Source organism: Notechis scutatus, chromosome 2 (genome assembly GCF_049901735.1).
Source record: "Notechis scutatus isolate UNSWTSFEM ecotype Mainland chromosome 2, rNotScu1.2, whole genome shotgun sequence".
NCBI lineage: Eukaryota > Metazoa > Chordata > Lepidosauria > Squamata > Elapidae > Notechis > Notechis scutatus.
Genome location: NC_142010.1, coordinates 21,244,614 through 21,263,909, shown reverse-complemented (window position 1 = coordinate 21,263,909; position 19,296 = coordinate 21,244,614). Strand labels below are relative to the sequence as shown.

Sequence of the window (19,296 nt, the reverse complement as noted above, 5' to 3'; positions counted from 1 at the left end):
TAATTCCGGGTTGCTTCTCTCCTTGATTAGTTTCCATCCATTGCTTCTTGTCCTGGTCTCTGGTGCTTTGGAAAATAATTTGACCCCCTCTTTTTTGTGGTAGCCCCTCAAACATTGGAACCCTGCTATCAGCGTATCAGTGCTATCGCCTAGAACACTGCTATCTAGGCACAAAAGAGAGTCTCCTTTGCACTTCTGTGCCTAGATTAGCAGTAGGGGAACACCTCCCACCTGCCTTGCTTCCATCTTTTGAGCATCCCAGAATTCCTGAGCCAGCACTGTGGACTTCATCTCCCAGAATTTCAGTGCTGGCTCAAGAATTCTGGGAGTTGAAAGTCTACAAATCATCAAAGGGCCATGGTGAGAGGGATTTTTGTAAGAGTTAGCACAGGGGTGTTCAAACTTGGCAACCTTAAGACTTGTGGACTTCAACTCCCAGAATGCTGGCTGGGGAATTCTGGGAGTTGAAGTCCACAAGTCTTAAAGGTGCCAAATTTGAAGATCCCCAAGTTAGCAAGAGGGGAACTAACAGATTTGTTAATATTTGTTGAAGAAAAGGTCGGTAGTCATATCTCATAGCTTTAGGGGTTTTTTTCTTCCATCTTCTTTCTATAGATTTGTATACAGATTTACAGATTTGGAAGGGACCGTGTAGGTCATCTAGTCCAACCCCCTGCCCAAGCAGGAAACCCTACAACATTTCTGACAAATGGCAGTCCAATCTCTTCTTGAAAGCCTCCAGTGATAAAGCCCCCCAAGCCAAGCTGTTCCATTGGTTGATTATTATCACTATCAGAAAATTTCTCTTTATTTCCAGGTTAAATCTCTCCTTGATCAGTTTCCATCCATTATTCCTTGTCTGGCCTTTGGGTGCTTTAGAAAATAGCTTGAATCCTTCCTCTCTGTGGCAGCCCCTCAGATATTGGAAGACTGCTATCATGTCTCCCCTGGTCCTTCTCTTTACTAGACTGGCCAGGCCCAGTTCCTGCAACTGTTCGTCATATGTTTTAGCCTCCAGTCCCCTCATCAGCCTGGTTGCTCTTCTCTGCACTTTTTCTGAAGTCTCAACATCTTTTTTATAGCGTGGTGACCCAAACTGGATGCTAATTCTTGGAAGAAAAAAATAGGTTGATTACTTCATGGTATAAAAGGCCTTTGACACCCATTTGAAAAAAAATCAGATGTGAGGACAGACCCTTACTGAGAGAAGCCACATTCCTAGAATTCTCCAGCGTGACTTCTCTGTGAAGGTTTTTTTGGTCAGAATCCAATAGAGCCCACTCCTCCTCGGAGAAATTCATGGCCACCTCCTTGAAGGACATCAGAGCCTGAAAGGCAGACAACATTGTTGTGATTAACTAGAATACTCTAGAAAGTTTTGAAGGATCTTTTCCTTGACTTGCTCAAGTAGTCCTCGACTTATTCATTCAGTGACTGTTCAAAGTTACGATTTATTTATTTTTTATTTTTTATTTATTTTGAGTTGTCAATTGCTTACAAGATAATAGGTATAAGTGAAAACACAGTTATGAATACATGGATACATATAAGAAAAATAAAAGAAACAATAGGATAGGGATGGTAGGCACGTTGGTGCGCTTATGCATGCCCCCTACAGACCTCTTAGGAAAGAGGTGAGGTCAATAGTCTAAGGTTAAAGTTTTTGGGGTTTGGGGAAGAAACCACAGAGTTAGGTAGAGTATTCCAGACATTGACCACTCTGTTGCTGAAGTCGTATTTCTTGCAATCAAGTTTGGTGCGGTTAACCTTGAGTTTGTATCTATTGTGTGCTTTTGTGTTGTTATGGTTAAAGCTGAAGTATTCATTGACAGGTAAGTCATTGCAATGTATGATTTTATATACCGTACTTAGATCTGACCGAAGATGGCGCAATTCAAGGTTTTCTAGGTCTAGAATTTCAAGTCTGGTGACATAAGGTATTCTGCAACGAGTAGAGGAGTGGAGAACTCTTGTGAAATATTTCTGGACTTTCTCAACTCTGCTAATATCAGATACGTAATGTGGTTTCCAGACTGATGAGCTGTATTCAAGTACTGGTCTAGCAAATGATGGCCAAGGGTGGGCTCAGTGGTGGGATTCAAATATTTTTACCACCGGTTCAGTGGGCGTGGCTTGGTGGGCGCGCTTTGCGTGTGTGCACACACTTTGTGTGTGCGTGCGCACCGAACGTACACTTTGCTTAGGCATAGAGGTGTTCTAACTCACCTCTTGCAAGCCTGCACGATCCCGGTTGCTTCAGCAACTGCTGCGCAGCACTCTTCTATGCCGCGCAAAGCAGCTGCGCTTCAAATTCAGAGGATAATGGTGAGTATGGGAGCCAGGACAAGCAGGTGGGCCCAACAGCAGAGTGGTGGAGAGAACCGTTTCGATCTCCGCTGCTCATCACTGCTATCGGCTCAGCAGAACCGGGCCAAACTGGTAGAATATCACCACTGGGTGGGCTTCAAAAATTTCAGCAACGGGTTCCCTGCCCAGTTGCTGGGTGGGTGTGGGCGTAGCCATGGTGGTGTGGCCTAGTTGGCCTCCTGCACCATGGTGGAGGGGGGGGGAATTTTCACCTTCCCCAGGCTCCGGAGGCATTCCTTGAGCCTCTGGGAGGGCGAAAACTGCCTCCCCTGGGCTCTGGAGGCCCAAAACGTGCCTGTATCCGGACTTCCGGAACTTTGGGAGGCCCCTATTTCCCCCTCCCCGAGCCTCTGCACAGGCCCTGCACTTACCTTGCATCCAAAACGGGCCGTGTGGAGACTCCTGGGAGGGGCAGGGTGGGGTGGGCGGGGCCAGCAGGGATGGGATTTGGCGGTTTGCCGAACCAGCCATAATGTTAGCTACAGGCCCACCCGAACCCAGGTGAACCCGTAGCAGCCCACCCTGATGATGGCACTGAAAAAAGTAACTTAGAACCCATTTTTGCTTGCCCTCTGCTGCCTAGGGGACAGCCTGTGCCACCATCCAGTGGTCCTCCGGATGGCCAGCGAGGGATGGTGAAGCTTCTCTGGAGCAGGGGTTGCCAACCTTTTGGACCTCAGGGACCACCAAACTCATAATTTTAAATCCCACGGACAACCCACAAAAAGTCAGAAGGAAAATTCCCCACCCCGTTTTCCTACTGATTGATCATTCTTTATTTGGGATTGCAGGATACTATCTTTAGTTCAGTTTTCAGGGCGGGGGGGGAGAGAGACTTTTGGCTTCATGAAAAGGAAAGCAGCAGAAGCAGCAGAAGTTTCTCTTTCTCTACCCCAAATTCTGCCAGAAATGAGTCTTTGTAAGACCTGTCATGCTGGTACAGCCTCTTGGAGTAGGATACCTTGCAGGGTCCCAAAGACTTATTTCTGACGGAGTTTGGGGCACAGAAAGAAAGACTTTTGTTGCTTTCCTTGCATGCAGCCAAAAGCAGAAAAAGAAAGAAGTGAAAAGAAGCAGCCCGGTGACCAGGCCAGGCGTGTGGGGTGAGTGGAGCAAGTTCCCCCCCTCCACCCTTTCCCTCCTCCCCTCACAACCTCATGTTGTTCGCAATGCAAGCGATGCAAGCCTTGTGTTCCCAGGGGGCCATGTGGGTGGCACAGCCTTGTTCTCAGCTGTTCGTCCGACATTAGGGCGTACATAGACCACTCACTCTTGTAGATGTTTGTAGAGTTTACTCGCCTCTCGTGCCCAAAACAGTGGGTAACAACAAGCAAAAATTGTATTAAAGTCGGCTCTGGTTTGCATTGCAAGTTAGAGCAGTATTTATACATGCCTTTCATTTAATTCCTTAATACACATAACTACCTTCTGGCCGCTGCTGCTGCCTAACATTCGGAAGTTCATAATTAAGTGTGATAACTTTCTTTCAGTCTCGTCTCGGCAATGAGGTAACTTGTCTTCAGTCCCGTATCGACGATTCCATTTACCCCATTTACCACGTTTGTACCCTGTCCCGTTCCAGCCCCACCGCTTAACTATACCACCACCCATGATTTCGTCCACAGCTGACAGTGAGACGCTGACAGCTGCTACAGATATGGTGACACAGAATCGATCATGCAAGTCCATTCGTCTTGGTTGTCTCGGCTCCATCTCATTCAGCAATGGAGTCATGACACTTGTGTTCCCAGGCAGCCTGGATTAATTGCTTTGGGGGGTATGCTTTGGAGATGACATTTCTCTGCGGACCACCAAAATTTTCTCACGGACCACCAGTGATCCCCAGCCCACTGGTTGGCAACCACTGCTCTGGGGGACAAGAATTGTGTTCTCTGTGGTCTTGCCTTCATCTGCTGGAAACCACAAGCACCCCCGACACAAGTGACGTTGAGCTGCCACGCTCACCCTGACCACGTCCCACCGCACCCCGAAGGTCAAACAAAACCTTGATGTGGCACTCAATGAAATTGAGTTTGACACCCCTGGACTAGAAGACATCCAAGGTCCCATACAGCTTTGTTCTTCTGTTAATAGCAAGAGCACTTATATACTGCTTCACGGTGCTTTACAGCCCTGTCTAAGAGGTTTACAGAGTTAGCCTATTGCCCCCAACAGTCTGGGTCCTCATTTTACTGACCAAGGAAGGATGGAAGGCTGAGTCAACCTTGAGCCAGTGAGAATTGAACTGTTGGCAGTTGGCAGAATTAGCCTGCAATGCTGCATTCTAACCATTGCACCGTCATGGCTAAGTACAAGAGGTAGCATTTGGTTCTGTGTGGTCTTGGGCATGTTGTAGATTGTGATCTACCTTTGCAGCATTATGAATTCAATTGGTCTTTAGGATGCTCAGTGTTCTGACCCAAACCCTTTTCCAATAAAACAAACATGAACCAAAGGGAACAGAAACCTTTTAATGATTCTTATGAATCCCCAGTTAAAAGGCTGCTGCAAACTAATTAACTTTGATAAGCACAAGCCTCGCCAAAACTGTGCAAGGCTGCCAAGAATAACAGATAAGAAATATTTCACAACACAAGAGTCTTCAAATACTAACTTAGGATACTGTAATGTCCACGAGGCTGAGTTTCAAAAAAAAATCTTTGCTTCCTGCAAAGAATGTTCGCTTCACAGCTGGCTTTTATCTTCTTGAAGGAGAGGCCATTACCTTGCAGCCTTACTCCCGAGTCACCTGTGCTGCTGCAGCTGCTCTTTCGTGCGAGCAACCCTGCGCGCATGCACACTTGGCACAGCTCCTCAGGAAACTCCTCATCGCTGCTGCTAGCCCCCACAATCTCTGAAGGCAGCAGTCCACTCCCTAACGGCCCTGGCCCCTTATCTGTGTCCTCGCTCTCCTCAGCCATCTGCACCTGCTGCCGGCTAACCACGACACCCAGCAAGCTAAATCTCAGTTATATCTGTTTCATTTATACTCATAATCTTCCTGCCCCTTAACTGGTAATAGCTCTGAATGCAGTCATACATCACACATGTCCTATTTCAGTTGCAGCAATGGGATTATTGTTCCTTGTTGTGTTCTGCACTGAACTAGAGGTCTCCAAAGGTTGACAGCATGTATTATTTGCTGAGCCTTCTCCTACCTGAACTGCAAGTGGAGTTGCTGTTTCTTTTTCACCAGGAAAAGGAGATGTTTCAAGAAGTACCACCAACATCATACTCTCCTCTGTGAGGAATATAAAGGGGTAGAAACAGAGGGTTTTTTTAAAAAATGTTGTATATAATTTCTAGGGAATCTCTCTATCACATCTAACCCATCTAGATTAAAGCACAGTGGCTCAAGTGATTGGAGGATTGGGCCAGAGGATGGCAAGCCTGTGTGTGCTGTCCAGACAGTTTATGGGGAATTGGCATAGTTAGTTAGGAATTGGGAGCTATCCCCTGAAGGGAATGCCTCATGGTAAATGTAGTTAATGCATCCTGGGAAATGTAGTCCATGTCATGTGGTCACATCTGTAATCCTGATTGGTCACTGAATTGACCCTTGGTTGGGTTGTGGGAGGTTCCTGCACTCTTGCCTGGACCCCAGCAGTGTGCTGGTGTCTCACCCCCTTGCTCCTTCATTATGGGATGAAAGATCACTGTTCTTTTACACTATGAAGTCAGCTATGCAAAGATTTGGACATTGAGATGAATCTCAACGTAACCATGAGTTATATTTGAGGATGCCTGATGAACCAATAAAGAAGCTTTGTATGGGTGCCTTTGTAGAGTTTAATCTGTCTGCCTTATATTCAGCTAGTAATTAAAGGGCAGAACACTGTGTTTGAGACCTGACAGCTGCCATAGGATAGGGTTGAGTTCTCAACCTTCACTCCAGCTCCAGAGTACCTAGCTGGGTGTCCCTAGGGCAATGGTGACCTTAGCTAATCCTTTCAAGTCAGAAATGCCTCGGTGCTTCTGACCAAAAAGAAACCACCCCAAAACACTGAGACAGAAGATAGAACCCCACTTTACCTGGTGAGATGATAGGAGTTGGATTCTCCTTGACAATCTCTTCAAAAAGTGTCCCCTGAAAAAAATCTGATGGATCTCTCTTTGGCTTGGACCTGGGGGATCTACTTGATGGACCTTCCCTGCATGTGAACATCAATGTGGAAAAAGCAAAGAAGAAGCATTAGGGGGCTGGAACATGGAAAGAGAGTATTCTTCTGCAGGGCACAATAATCCTGGAATGGAGAAAATTTGGACTTTCATCTTGTCATGGGAAAAATATGGAATGAGATCTCCCCAAATTAGGATATTGAGCAAAATTGATTAGGGAGGTACTTGGAGAAATAATGTTTCTTATCACCTGATGCTTTTGGTCCTCTGCTTGGCTCAGGAGGAAGCCTTCAGCCAGGGCCACAGCCTGGGAACTGGTCTCTACTCCACATTCTCTCACCCACTTCGCTATCTCCGGGGGAAGGACAGCCAGAAAATGCTCCAGGATCTAGCATCTGAGCCTTTGTGTTTCTGGTTGCAGCCACTCGAGGCAAAAGCGGTTGAGACTGCTGCAAAGTTCTCGGGGTCCTTGGATCTCTTAGTAGAAGAACCCCCTGAACCGCTGGTGCTGGACCTTCTTCCTTCTTCCAGGATCTCCTGGCTGAACTCCCCGTGGCTCTCAACTCCTTTCCCAGAAGGGTCCTTTGCTTCCCACTTCTCTTGGGGCTGCCCCAGAGATCCCAAGACTTTGAAGGAATGTTGTGAGTCTCCAGAGCTCTTTTCTCTGTGAAGGAGCTGGTGAGTTTCCATCATGGCTCTTTTTGGAGAGGATGGAACTTCCTCTTTGCCTTCTCCTACAAGGAAAGCCTCAAGATCAGCCTGTTGCTCCACCTTCTTTTGCACCCCTCCCCACAACTTGGTTGGCAGAAGAGGTGTTCCCCACTTGAGTCAAGATCTTTCATCCCAAAGAGGACAGTCAGAGCCTTTCCCAGCTCTCAAAGGTTTCCTTGTCCCTCTGCAGATATTCCAAGATGGGTCTCTCCTGCAGACTCCCCCTCCCATCAGGGTCCCCCCCCCCCAAGTACAGCAGATTACCCAGGCTACAGTTCTCCAAAGTCTTTCCCTTTGAATAAACCTGTTTGTTCAGAAAAGATGTGACCACAAGCCCAATTTTTTTTTGGGGGGGGGGGCAAGCCTACAAACAAGGGAGGGCTTTTCCAGAGCAGCCCCTCCCCTCCAAGCAGGGATTCCCTTGAAGGAAGGGGGTCCCCTTAAAAAGAGATAGGGAATCCTCTTCAGTCTGCAAACAGACTGCAAATAGCAATGCTACAACTCAGCGCAGATGCTCCGGACTATCTACTACGTAGCACTTGCAAAAGATCCGCACTTGGACCCCACCCCCGTCTCTCCCCACTCCCGTCTCTGTGATTGGACACCCAAGGAATTTGTCTTGGTGCATATGCTCTCAGTGTACATAAAAAGAAAGATACATTCGTCAAGAATCATAATGTACAAGACTTAATATAGTCATAGGGTACAATAAGCAATCAAATCACATTAGGAAACAGTCAATATAAATCATAAGGATACAAACAACAAAGTTACAGTCATACAGTCACAAGTGGGAGGGGATGGGTGATGAGAGGATTAATAGTGATAGTACAGTTGCACAGTGTTAAGGGAACCATTTGTTTAGCAAAGTGATGGCATTTGGGAAAAACTGTTCTTGTGTCTAGTTGTTCTTGTGTGTAGTGCTCTATAGCATCGTTTTGAGCATTAGAGTTGAAACAGTTTATGTCCAGGATGTGAGGGGTCTGTAAATATTTTCATAGCCCTCTTTTTCACTCATGCAGTATACAGGTCCTCAAAGGAAGGCAGGTTGCTTTTCCTGCAGTGCTAATTATCCTCTGAAGTCTGTGTCTGCCTTGTTGGGTTGCAGAACCAAACCAGACAGTTTATAGAGGTGCAGATGATACTCAATAATTCCTCTGTAGAACTGTATCAGCAGCTCCTTGGGCAGTTTGAGCTTTCTGAGTTGGTGCAGAAAGAATGTTCTTCGTTGTGCTTTTTTGATGCCATTTTTGATGTTAGGTATTCATTTTAGGTCCTGAGATATGGTGGAACCTAGAAATTTGACGGTCTCTACTGTTGATACTGGGTTGTCTACTATTGTTAAGAGGTGGTAGTATGGGAGGGTTTCTCCTAAAGTCTACCAACATTTGTATGATTTTGAGTGTGTTCAGTTCCAGATTGTTCCGGTCGCACCACGAGGCTAGTTGTTCAACCTCCCGTCTGTATGCAGATTCACTGTTGTCTTGAATGAGACCAATCACTGTGGTATCATCTGCAAAGTTCAGAAGTTTAACAGATGGATCATTTGAGATGCAGTCATTGGTGTATAGGGAGAAGTGGAGAGAGCATACAGTCTTGGGGGGCGGGCTGTGCGAAGTGTACAGGTATCTGTCTAGCTTAGCTTGCTACTTCCTGTCTGTTAGGAACCTTATGATCCACTTACAGGTGTGTTCAGGTACTGCTAGCTGGTTTAGTTTAGTTAGAAGAATGTCTGGAATGATGGTGTTGAATGCTGAATTGAAATCTACAAAGAGGACCCTTGCGTAGGTATTTGGAGATTAAAGATGTTGTAGGATGTAGTGCAGAGCCATATTAATAGCATCATCTGTCAATCTATTTGCTTGGTATGCAAATTGCAGGGGGTCTAGCAGCATATCCAAGATGGTTTTCAGGTGCGACAACACTAGCCTTTCAAAGGTTTTCATAACTACAGATGTTAGAGCAACTGGTCTGTAGTCATTCAGCTCCTTGATGGAAGGTTGCTTCAGCACTGGGATGATAGTAGAGCGTTTGACACAAGAAAGAACATAGCACATCTCTAGTGATTTATTGAGGATTCAGGTGAAGATCGTGGCCAATTGGTCAGCACAAACCTTTAAACGGGAGGGGGTTATCTTGTCTGGGGCCTGGTGCTTTTCCTGGCTTTTGTCTGTGAAATAGATCTTGCAGTTTTTTTTTTCCTGTGATCAACAGAGGTTGTGAACCTAATGGGTTGGGATCAGTTATGGGAGGTTTGGTGGTTGTTGGTGAATCCTCCAGCCTATCTAGTGCTTTTTTTTTTTTTTTGCTAAGTAGGAGGTTTTAAAACAAAGATGAGTATCAGTGGAAATTAAGGTTATCATTTGGCCTGAAAGTGATCTGTGGATGCCAATATCTAAGTGGTGCAGATTCCCTAATCATTTCAAATAACTCCCTCTGATGAGTATATCCACTAGACTAGAGCAGAGCTGCAGGCAGAAATGCAATTAGTCCTAATCCCTTACTATTGTTTCAGCTTTTCTTCCTTTGCTTACTATTTTCACAGTCTGCCTTTCCAGCCTGCTTCATGTTATGTAATGCAAGTAATAAGTGACAAAGAAAACCATAAGGAGAACGGGGTTATAGTGATGCTGAATTAGAAAATGCAACTCATAGGCTCTTTGTCCTAATTTTGTGCTGATTTTTCCTTGCCTTCCCTCGTGTTGCCCATGTCTGGACTTACACAATCTTATCAATATCTTTTTTCAAGTGAGGTCTCCAGAACTGGACACAGTATTCCACATGGTATCTCACTAAAGTCCTATGTAGAGGGATAGGACCTCCTTTTTGCTGATCGTGATACATCTGGTGATGCATCTCAGAATTTTGTTTGCCTTCACATGTACCTGGCCACAATGTTTATGTTGTGAATCAATAAAAGTTAATAACCTAAATGCAAATTAGGGTTTGAGAACCTGCACACCCGATTGGTTAGTATACAACAACCAGGGATTGGCCAATTTTGGGACACTTTTCATTGGTTAAAAGTTGGGACTTGTGCACAGGTCATTGGACAATAGGGTAGCAGCTCACCCTATAAAAGGGTTGCTGTTGCCCTCATTATTGCTCTGTTCTGTTATACTTTATTCCTGTTATTAAAGAGTTGAAGTCACTGTCAGATGTCTGGTCTCCATTTTTCCTCAAACTTAACAGTTTACTTATTTTGCAGTTATCATTGTTTCAGTGCCATGGCAACTACTTTCACATAGTCGTGTAAAAAAAGGGAAGAGAAAGCAGTGGTAGGGAAATGTGGGTATACATTAAGTTCCCATAGGTAGACAGTCTTGTTGTGAATCAATAAAAGTTAATAACCTAAATGCAAATTAGGGTTTGAGAACCTGCACACCCGATTGGTTAGTATACAACAACCAGGGATTGGCCACTTTTGGGACACTGTTCATTGGTTAAAAGTTTGGGACTTGTGCACATCTCATTGGACAATAGGTAGCAGCTCACCCTATAAAAGGGTTGCTGTTGCCCCCATTATTGCTCTGTTCTGTTATACTTTATTCCTGTTATTAAAGAGTTGAAGTCACTGTCAGATGTCTGGTCTCCATTTTTCCTCAAACTTAACACTGGCGACGAGGATGGGATTTGGAGACCGAAGAGCTGACTGAATCACAGAACACCCAACAGAGAACGTGGTCGAATACGCGCCATCAACGGCAACATGGCCAGCGGCGTCGTGCCACCCGCTCCATTCAATCCAGAAACCGAAGACTGGGAGGCTTACATGGATCGGTTCCAGATGTTTCTGGAAACCAACAATTTGAAAGATGCGACAACCGGAAAAAAAAGAGCTATCTTTCTAACTCATTGTGGGCCAACCGTGTTTAAAATGGCAAAATCGCTTGCCAAGCCAGCAGAAGTAAAAGAAATGGACTGGGACGTCCTCGAGCCGTTGCTACGGGCTCACTACGCGCCCACCGTGCCAACCCTAGTAAGAAGACACGAATATTACCAGAGGGACCAACGGAAGGGCGAAAGCCTTGCCAATTACATCGCGGACCTTCGAAACCTGGGAGGCCTCTGCGGATTTTCCGACTTAGAAGAAGCCCTCCGGGACCGCCTGGTTCTGGGCCTAGAAGATGGCACGATCCAGAGTAAAATTATGGCTAAGGGGGACATCAGCCTCACGGACGCCCTTAAAGAAGCCTCGGCTGCAGAGGCAACCAAGAAGTCAGCAGCCCGAATGCACCGCACCAACGCACCGCTACGCTCACTCGCAAAAGACACCTCGCCTCACTCAGAAAGACTCCAGGCATCAACCCACCACGAAGACCTAGAATCCACATCAGAAAGCGATGAGGAAGAGGTCAACCGACTCCGAACGGAACGCAACCAGTTCACGCAACCCACGTCCCGACCTTGTGCGGGATGTGGAGCAACTCACCCACGATCCAACTGCAAATTCCTCGATGCACTCTGCCGAAATTGCGGGAAACGAGGCCACATCGCGAAGGTTTGCAGAAGCAAACAACCTCCCAAACCTTGACAGGCCGAATACCAGTCTTCAGGATTCTTCGGCACACACCGAGAAAAACTGAACCACCAATGGGGAAACCACGCCTACAGAAATCAACCGTCCACCACTTCCACCAGGCGCGAAGAAACCAGGCGGGAAGAGACCCACCAAACAATCACCATAGGCCACGCTACGTCCCTTGATGCCGGGAAGATCCGAGTTAAAGTCGCCATCGAAAACAAACCTTGTGTGATGGAAGTAGACTCGGGATCGTCCCTCTCGATGGTGTCGTGGAAAACGCTCCAACAGCTCGTTCCAACAATTCGTCGCCAAGACCTTAACCCACAGAGGGTTATACTCAAAGACTATCAGGGAAATCGAATTCCCGTCGTCGGATCCCGCAGGTTCCAGGTCTCTTTCAAAGACCGCACCCTAGCACTACCACTGACTGTCGTGGATCGCGACAGGCCTAGTCTTTTAGGCCTTCAATGGTTCCGACCACTCGGAATCACTGTAGCCGGAGTCCACCGGGCCGAGAACGTCGACTGGGAGGAGGCACTCGTGCAAGAATTCCAAGACGTTTTCGCAGAGGGACTAGGCAAGTACAAGGGGACACCAATCTCATTTAACTTGAACCCTGAAATAGCACCTATCCGCCTTAAGCCGCGTCGGGTGCCATTTGCCTTAAAGCCTAAAATCGACGAACAACTCGATAAGTTAATTGCCCAGGGTGTGCTGGAACCCACCGACCACGCTCGTTGGGAAACTCCTATAGTGACGCCTATCAAACCTGACGGGTCACTAAGAATTTGCGGAGACTACCGGGCCACTTTAAACCATGCATTGCAGCAAAATGCATACCCTGTGCCGGTAGTACAACACCTGCTACATTCCCTGGGTGGCGGGAAGGTTTTCGCTAAACTCGATCTAGCCCAGGCATATCAACAATTACCCGTAGATCCAACCACGGCAGAAGCACAAACTATCGTAACGCATAGGGGCGCATTTAAATGCAACAGGCTCCAGTTCGGGGTAAGCGTTGCCCCGGGAATCTTTCAGAGCTTAATGGAGAGATTATTACAAGGGATAAGAGGGGTCGTACCGTATTTCGACGATGTACTCATCGCCGTCCCTAACACAGACATCCTAGAAAAACGACTCAGAGAGGTTTTACAAAGATTCCAAAACGCAGGCCTCAGGGTTAAAAAAGAAAAATGCCAATTGTGTACCAAAAAAGTAGAATTTTTAGGATACCTCCTGGACAGTCAAGGAATCCATCCTACCGAAGATAAATTAAGGGCAATTAAAAAAGCCCCCTCACCAAGGAACAGGGCAGACCTACAGGCATTCCTTGGACTTATCAATTTCTATAATGTCTTTCTACCCCACAAAGCAACAGTAGCTGAGCCATTGCACAGACTATTAGACAAAAAAGCAACGTGGATTTGGGGACAACGGGAACAACATGCTTTCCAACAAATAAAGAAATTGCTAACTTCTGACTCTGTACTGATGCAGTACAACGAGACTCTGCCGCTCACTATCACGTGTGATGCATCACCTTTTGGGGTGGGGGCGATTCTGGCCCACGTATTACCAAATGGAACAGAAGCCCCCATCGCATTTTTTTCACGGACCTTAGCTAAAGCTGAAAGGAATTATAGTCAGCTGGACAAAGAGGCTTTAGCTATTGTGGCTGCAGTTAAAAGATTTCATGAATATGTGTATGGGCGTGCATTTACAATAATTACTGATCATAAACCTCTGCTGGGGATTATTGCGGGTAATAAACCAACCCCATATATATTATCCCCCAGAATGACCCGCTGGTCTGAATTCTTGGCGGCCTACAACTACACCTTACAGCATCGACCCGGAAAATCAATCCTCCACGCCGATGCATTGAGCAGAACGCCGCTCCCGGACTATGTTGTAGATCCAGCCCCAACTATTTCGACACTACAGATAGAAACTCTACATGCTCCACCATTAACGGCCAGAGACATTGCTCTTGAAACTAGGCGCGACCCAGTGCTGTAACACATTCTGCGATGGGTCGAACGGGGGTGGCCGACAGATCAAATAGCAACCAAATGGGCGCCATTTAAAGCCCGCCAAACCGAACTGTTTTCCCAAAAAGGCTGTATCTTGTGGGGCGATCGAGTCGTCATACCTAGCAAATTACAACAGACTGTGTTGGCGGTATTACATGAAGGACATCCGGGTATCGTGCGGATGAAAGCACTCGCACGCAGCTATGCATGGTGGCCGGGAATCGACAAAAGAATCGAGGCCTGGGTCGCTTCTTGTCAACGCTGCCAGGATGTCAGCAACTCCCCGCCAAAAGCTAGCCCAACTGAGTGGGAAACTCCCAGAGGACCCTGGTCCCGTATTCATATTGACTTTGCGGGGCCTACTAAGGGACACACCTTTCTTATTACTGTCGACGCCTATTCAAATTGGCTCGAGGTACATCGGATGAACACAACCACAACGGACTCAGTCATCAACAAATTAAACAGACTATTTGCCACACATGGGTTTCCAGACGTGTTAGTCTCGGACAACGGCCCACAGTTTACTGCATTACCCTTTGAGCAATACCTTGCTGATCGGGGCATCCGCCATGCGCTAACCTCGCCCGCGCACCCTGCGGCGAACGGACGTGCAGAGCGCATGGTTCAATTTGTAAAAAAGACTCTTCAAAAAATGGAGTTTGGCAACATCGACGAGAAAATCAATCGAATCCTCTTGTTACAGCATATCACGCCCCACAGCGTGACCAACAAAACGCCTGCCGAACTTCTTATGGGGCGGAAACTGCGATCGCACCTTGACCGACTCCACCCCGCATTCGCACCTGAAAAACCTTTCGGCTCCAGCAGCAAATGCCGAGAATTCAAGGTAGGCGATTTAATCTTTGCAAAAAACTTTTCCGGCGACCCGTTATGGATACCAGCAACCGTTACCCAGATCACCGGGCCCAAATCTTACCGCCTGCTCACAGAGGATGGGAGGGTGTGGAAACGCCACATAGACCAAATTAGATCGCAATTACCTCCCAGCGGCCATGAATCCCCGGGTTCACCAGCTCAAGGGGGAGGAAATATTGAGGAAATTGACTTCGATATAACAAAAAGCAGGACAACGGAAAGCATACGACCCAGTGAATCACTGGAAATTGTAGCGGGGAGGGAGTTGAATTTAGCGGGGGACTTTAATACGGGGGAAACCGGACTGCAAAACCCCGAAGAAACACAAAGCAATGGAGATAACCACAGCGAAAGCAGCACGGAATCACCGTGCAGCGAAATAGACTTTAATAGAGATCATCCAAACACCCCACCGGAACCGGACGTTAGACCAGAACCGGTGGAACCACGGAGGTCATCTAGACAGACCAAACGGCCTGCCTATCTTGAGGATTTTATTACAACTCCCCTCAAACGGAACCCAAGGGGGAGGGTTGTTGTGAATCAATAAAAGTTAATAACCTAAATGCAAATTAGGGTTTGAAAACCTGCACACCCGATTGGTTAGTGTACAACAACCAGGGATTGGCCACTTTTGGGACACTGTTCATTGGTTAAAAGTTTGGGACTTGTGCACATCTCATTGGACAATAGGTAGCAGCTCACCCTATAAAAGGGTTGCTGTTGCCCCCATTATTGCTCTGTTCTGTTATACTTTATTCCTGTTATTAAAGAGTTGAAGTCACTGTCAGATGTCTGGTCTCCATTTTTCCTCAAACTTAACAAGTCTATTGGCCAACCCAGGAAGGAAAACCATAAGGAGAATGGGGTTAGTGATGCTGAATTAGAAAATGCAACTCATAGGCTCTTTGTCCTAATTTTGTGGTGATCTTCCTCTGCCTTCCCTTGTGTTGCCCATCTCTGGACTCACACAATCTTATCAATTTCTTTTTTATGTGAGGTCTCCAGAACTGGACACAGTATTCCAAATGGTATCTCACTAAAGCCCTATGTAGAGGGATAGGACCTCCTTTTTGCTGATGGTGATACATCTGGTGATGCCTCTCAGAATTTTGTTTGCCTTCACATTTACCTGGCCACAATGTTTACTTATTTTGCAGTTATCATTGTTTCAGTGCCATGGCAACTACTTTCACATAGTCGTGTAAAAAAAGAGAAGAGAAAGAGTGGTAGGGAAATGTGGGTATATATTAAGTTCCCATAGGTAGGCAGCCTATTGGCCAACCCAGGAAGTCTCTGATTTACAATAATTTATCAAGTAACCATTCAAATTTACAATGGCAATGAATGATGGTTCTGACTTCCTTCCTCCTTCCCTCCCAAGTTAGGCATACTCCAGGGTATCAGAATGAAAACCACTCCAGTATGCTAACATTGCAAGGATCGATCAAGAAGGAAACTGTTTGGAAATCAATGGAGATCAAAACAATATTACATTAAGAACTACTTCAAAAAATTACTTCTGTCCTTCCTGATGAAACACGCAGAAATGTGAGTGGGAACTTTCTCTGGGATGTCAAGATACCAAAAATAATCAATAAAGGAAAATATGTGTCGTACCCAGTTGAAATGAAGGGTTCTTGGTGTTCTCTGAGCTTGTGAAATGCAGACATTTCATTAGCCAAACTAGGGAACCTGATCAGTGCATCATCAGAGCACCAACCAACCTCAGACGGCACCAAGGATCCTTCAGTCCAACTTGTGTCCACTGTGTCAAATTATGATCTGAGTCTACCAGGATGAATGGAGAAGGAGAAACCTTTTTAGGTCAAAAACCTCTTATGTGATGGAATAATGACAGATGTCAATGTAGTATTTGTGGAAAAAGCTTCAGGGTGAACAATTTGTCTTTCAGACAAGGGGCCAGAATGAGCAGAAGCTGAAACAAATGCATGGGCGAAAGATATTTTTCAAGCATTAGGGCCACATTTTTGCCTTTTATGGTGTGTCGTAACATTAAGGTAACTTAAAATTAAGTATCAGTCATGTAGTTACTTGTTAAACATGCATAAAATTCTTTGTTGCATTAAAAATTGCTAACCCACTAAAGCGTTTGGATGGCCTTGGAGAGTGGAGGGGGAATATTTCAGCTGTTGCTCAGTTGAAGCTGTTTTTTCAAATATCCTTATTAAATATTTTGTGTCCAACTGGAGAAAAAGAAAGATACAGGAAAAAAACCCAGATGTTACCTCCATTTCTTAAAATGGATTTTTAACCACTTTTCCATCCTTTTACATTGTTTTGCTCCCTATAGCTAACCTCATTGTCAACTCCAAATCTGGTAGAATGTTCTCATAGCAATGGAGCCTTGGGCTTTTCTTGTTTTTGCTTTTTCATTTTATTTTTCCTCTTTTCCTATATGGTCTAATGATATATCCTTGCCTTAAATTCTCCAAGGGGCTTAAGTTTCCTAGTCACATTTCTTGAGCTGAATTTCTTAATCAATCCCTCTGTAAAAATGGTTTTTCCTCATCAGGTTTTAGCTTTATATTCCTTTTTCAGCATCTTCCTTTTCTTTCATCCAAAAAGGCTGGAGGGGTCTCTGCTTTTTCTGCTCCTTCGCTGAGAGGTTGAACTTCACAATTTGAGAAGGGCAGCTGCATGTATATTGAATTAAAAATTAAATAAATAAATAAAAATCATTTTCCTGATTGTGATTTTCCTGTCTGTGTCCAATTGTACCCTATGACTATCAGGATTCTTGATTCTTAACTAATGTACCTTTTCTTTATGTATCCTGAGAGTATTTACACCAAGACAAATTCCTTGTGTGTCCAATCACACGTGGCCAATAAAGTATTCTATTCTATTCTATTCTATTCTATTCTATTCTATTCTATTCTATTCTATTCTATTCTACTCCTTGTTCCCAAAAACCGCATGACACAAGCTGGGTTTCCAACAGAGGCTCCTGGTCCTCATCTTATTTTTATTTATTTATTTTATTTATTTGATTTGCCAATTGTTTACAAGATAATAAGTATAAGTGTATACATAGTTGTGAATACATGAAATGGGTACATATATGAAAAATAAAAGAATTTTTTATGTGAGGTCTCAGAACTGGACACAGTATTCCAAATGGTATCTCACTAAAGCCCTATGTAGAGGGATAGGACCTCCTTTTTGCTGATGGTGATACATCTGGTGATGCCTCTCAGAATTTTGTTTGCCTTCACATTTACCTGGCCACAATGTTTACTTATTTTGCAGTTATCATTGTTTCAGTGCCATGGCAACTACTTTCACATAGTCGTGTAAAAAAAGAGAAGAGAAAGAGTGGTAGGGAAATGTGGGTATATATTAAGTTCCCATAGGTAGGCAGCCTATTGGCCAACCCAGGAAGTCTCTGATTTACAATAATTTATCAAGTAACCATTCAAATTTACAATGGCAATGAATGATGGTTCTGACTTCCTTCCTCCTTCCCTCCCAAGTTAGGCATACTCCAGGGTATCAGAATGAAAACCACTCCAGTATGCTAACATTGCAAGGATCGATCAAGAAGGAAACTGTTTGGAAATCAATGGAGATCAAAACAATATTACATTAAGAACTACTTCAAAAATTACTTCTGTCCTTCCTGATGAAACACGCAGAAATGTGAGTGGGAACTTTCTCTGGGATGTCAAGATACCAAAAATAATCAATAAAGGAAAATATGTGTCGTACCCAGTTGAAATGAAGGGTTCTTGGTGTTCTCTGAGCTTGTGAAATGCAGACATTTCATTAGCCAAACTAGGGAACCTGATCAGTGCATCATCAGAGCACCAACCAACCTCAGACGGCACCAAGGATCCTTCAGTCCAACTTGTGTCCACTGTGTCAAATTATGATCTGAGTCTACCAGGATGAATGGAGAAGGAGAAACCTTTTTAGGTCAAAAACCTCTTATGTGATGGAATAATGACAGATGTCAATGTAGTATTTGTGGAAAAAGCTTCAGGGTGAACAATTTGTCTTTCAGACAAGGGGCCAGAATGAGCAGAAGCTGAAACAAATGCATGGGCGAAAGATATTTTTCAAGCATTAGGGCCACATTTTTGCCTTTTTATGGTGTGTCGTAACATTAAGGTAACTTAAAATTAAGTATCAGTCATGTAGTTACTTGTTAAACATGCATAAAATTCTTTGTTGCATTAAAAATTGCTAACCCACTAAAGCGTTTGGATGGCCTTGGAGAGTGGAGGGGGGAATATTTCAGCTGTTGCTCAGTTGAAGCTGTTTTTTCAAATATCCTTATTAAATATTTTGTGTCCAACTGGAGAAAAAAGAAAGATACAGGAAAAAAAACCCAGATGTTACCTCCATTTCTTAAAATGGATTTTTAACCACTTTTCCATCCTTTTACATTGTTTTGCTCCCTATAGCTAACCTCATTGTCAACTCCAAATCTGGTAGAATGTTCTCATAGCAATGGAGCCTTGGGCTTTTCTTGTTTTTGCTTTTTCATTTTATTTTTCCTCTTTTCCTATATGGTCTAATGATATATCCTTGCCTTAAATTCTCCAAGGGGCTTAAGTTTCCTAGTCACATTTCTTGAGCTGAATTTCTTAATCAATCCCTCTGTAAAAATGGTTTTTCCTCATCAGGTTTTAGCTT

General features: G+C 44.8%; 1 pseudogene; it reads right to left on the bottom strand.

The window, feature by feature from the left end:
• Nucleotides 1-1,103: 1,103 nt before the first annotated feature.
• Nucleotides 1,104-7,179, bottom strand: LOC148131904 (zinc finger protein with KRAB and SCAN domains 5-like; annotated as a pseudogene).
• Between the last annotated feature and the right edge of the window lie 12,117 nt (nucleotides 7,180-19,296).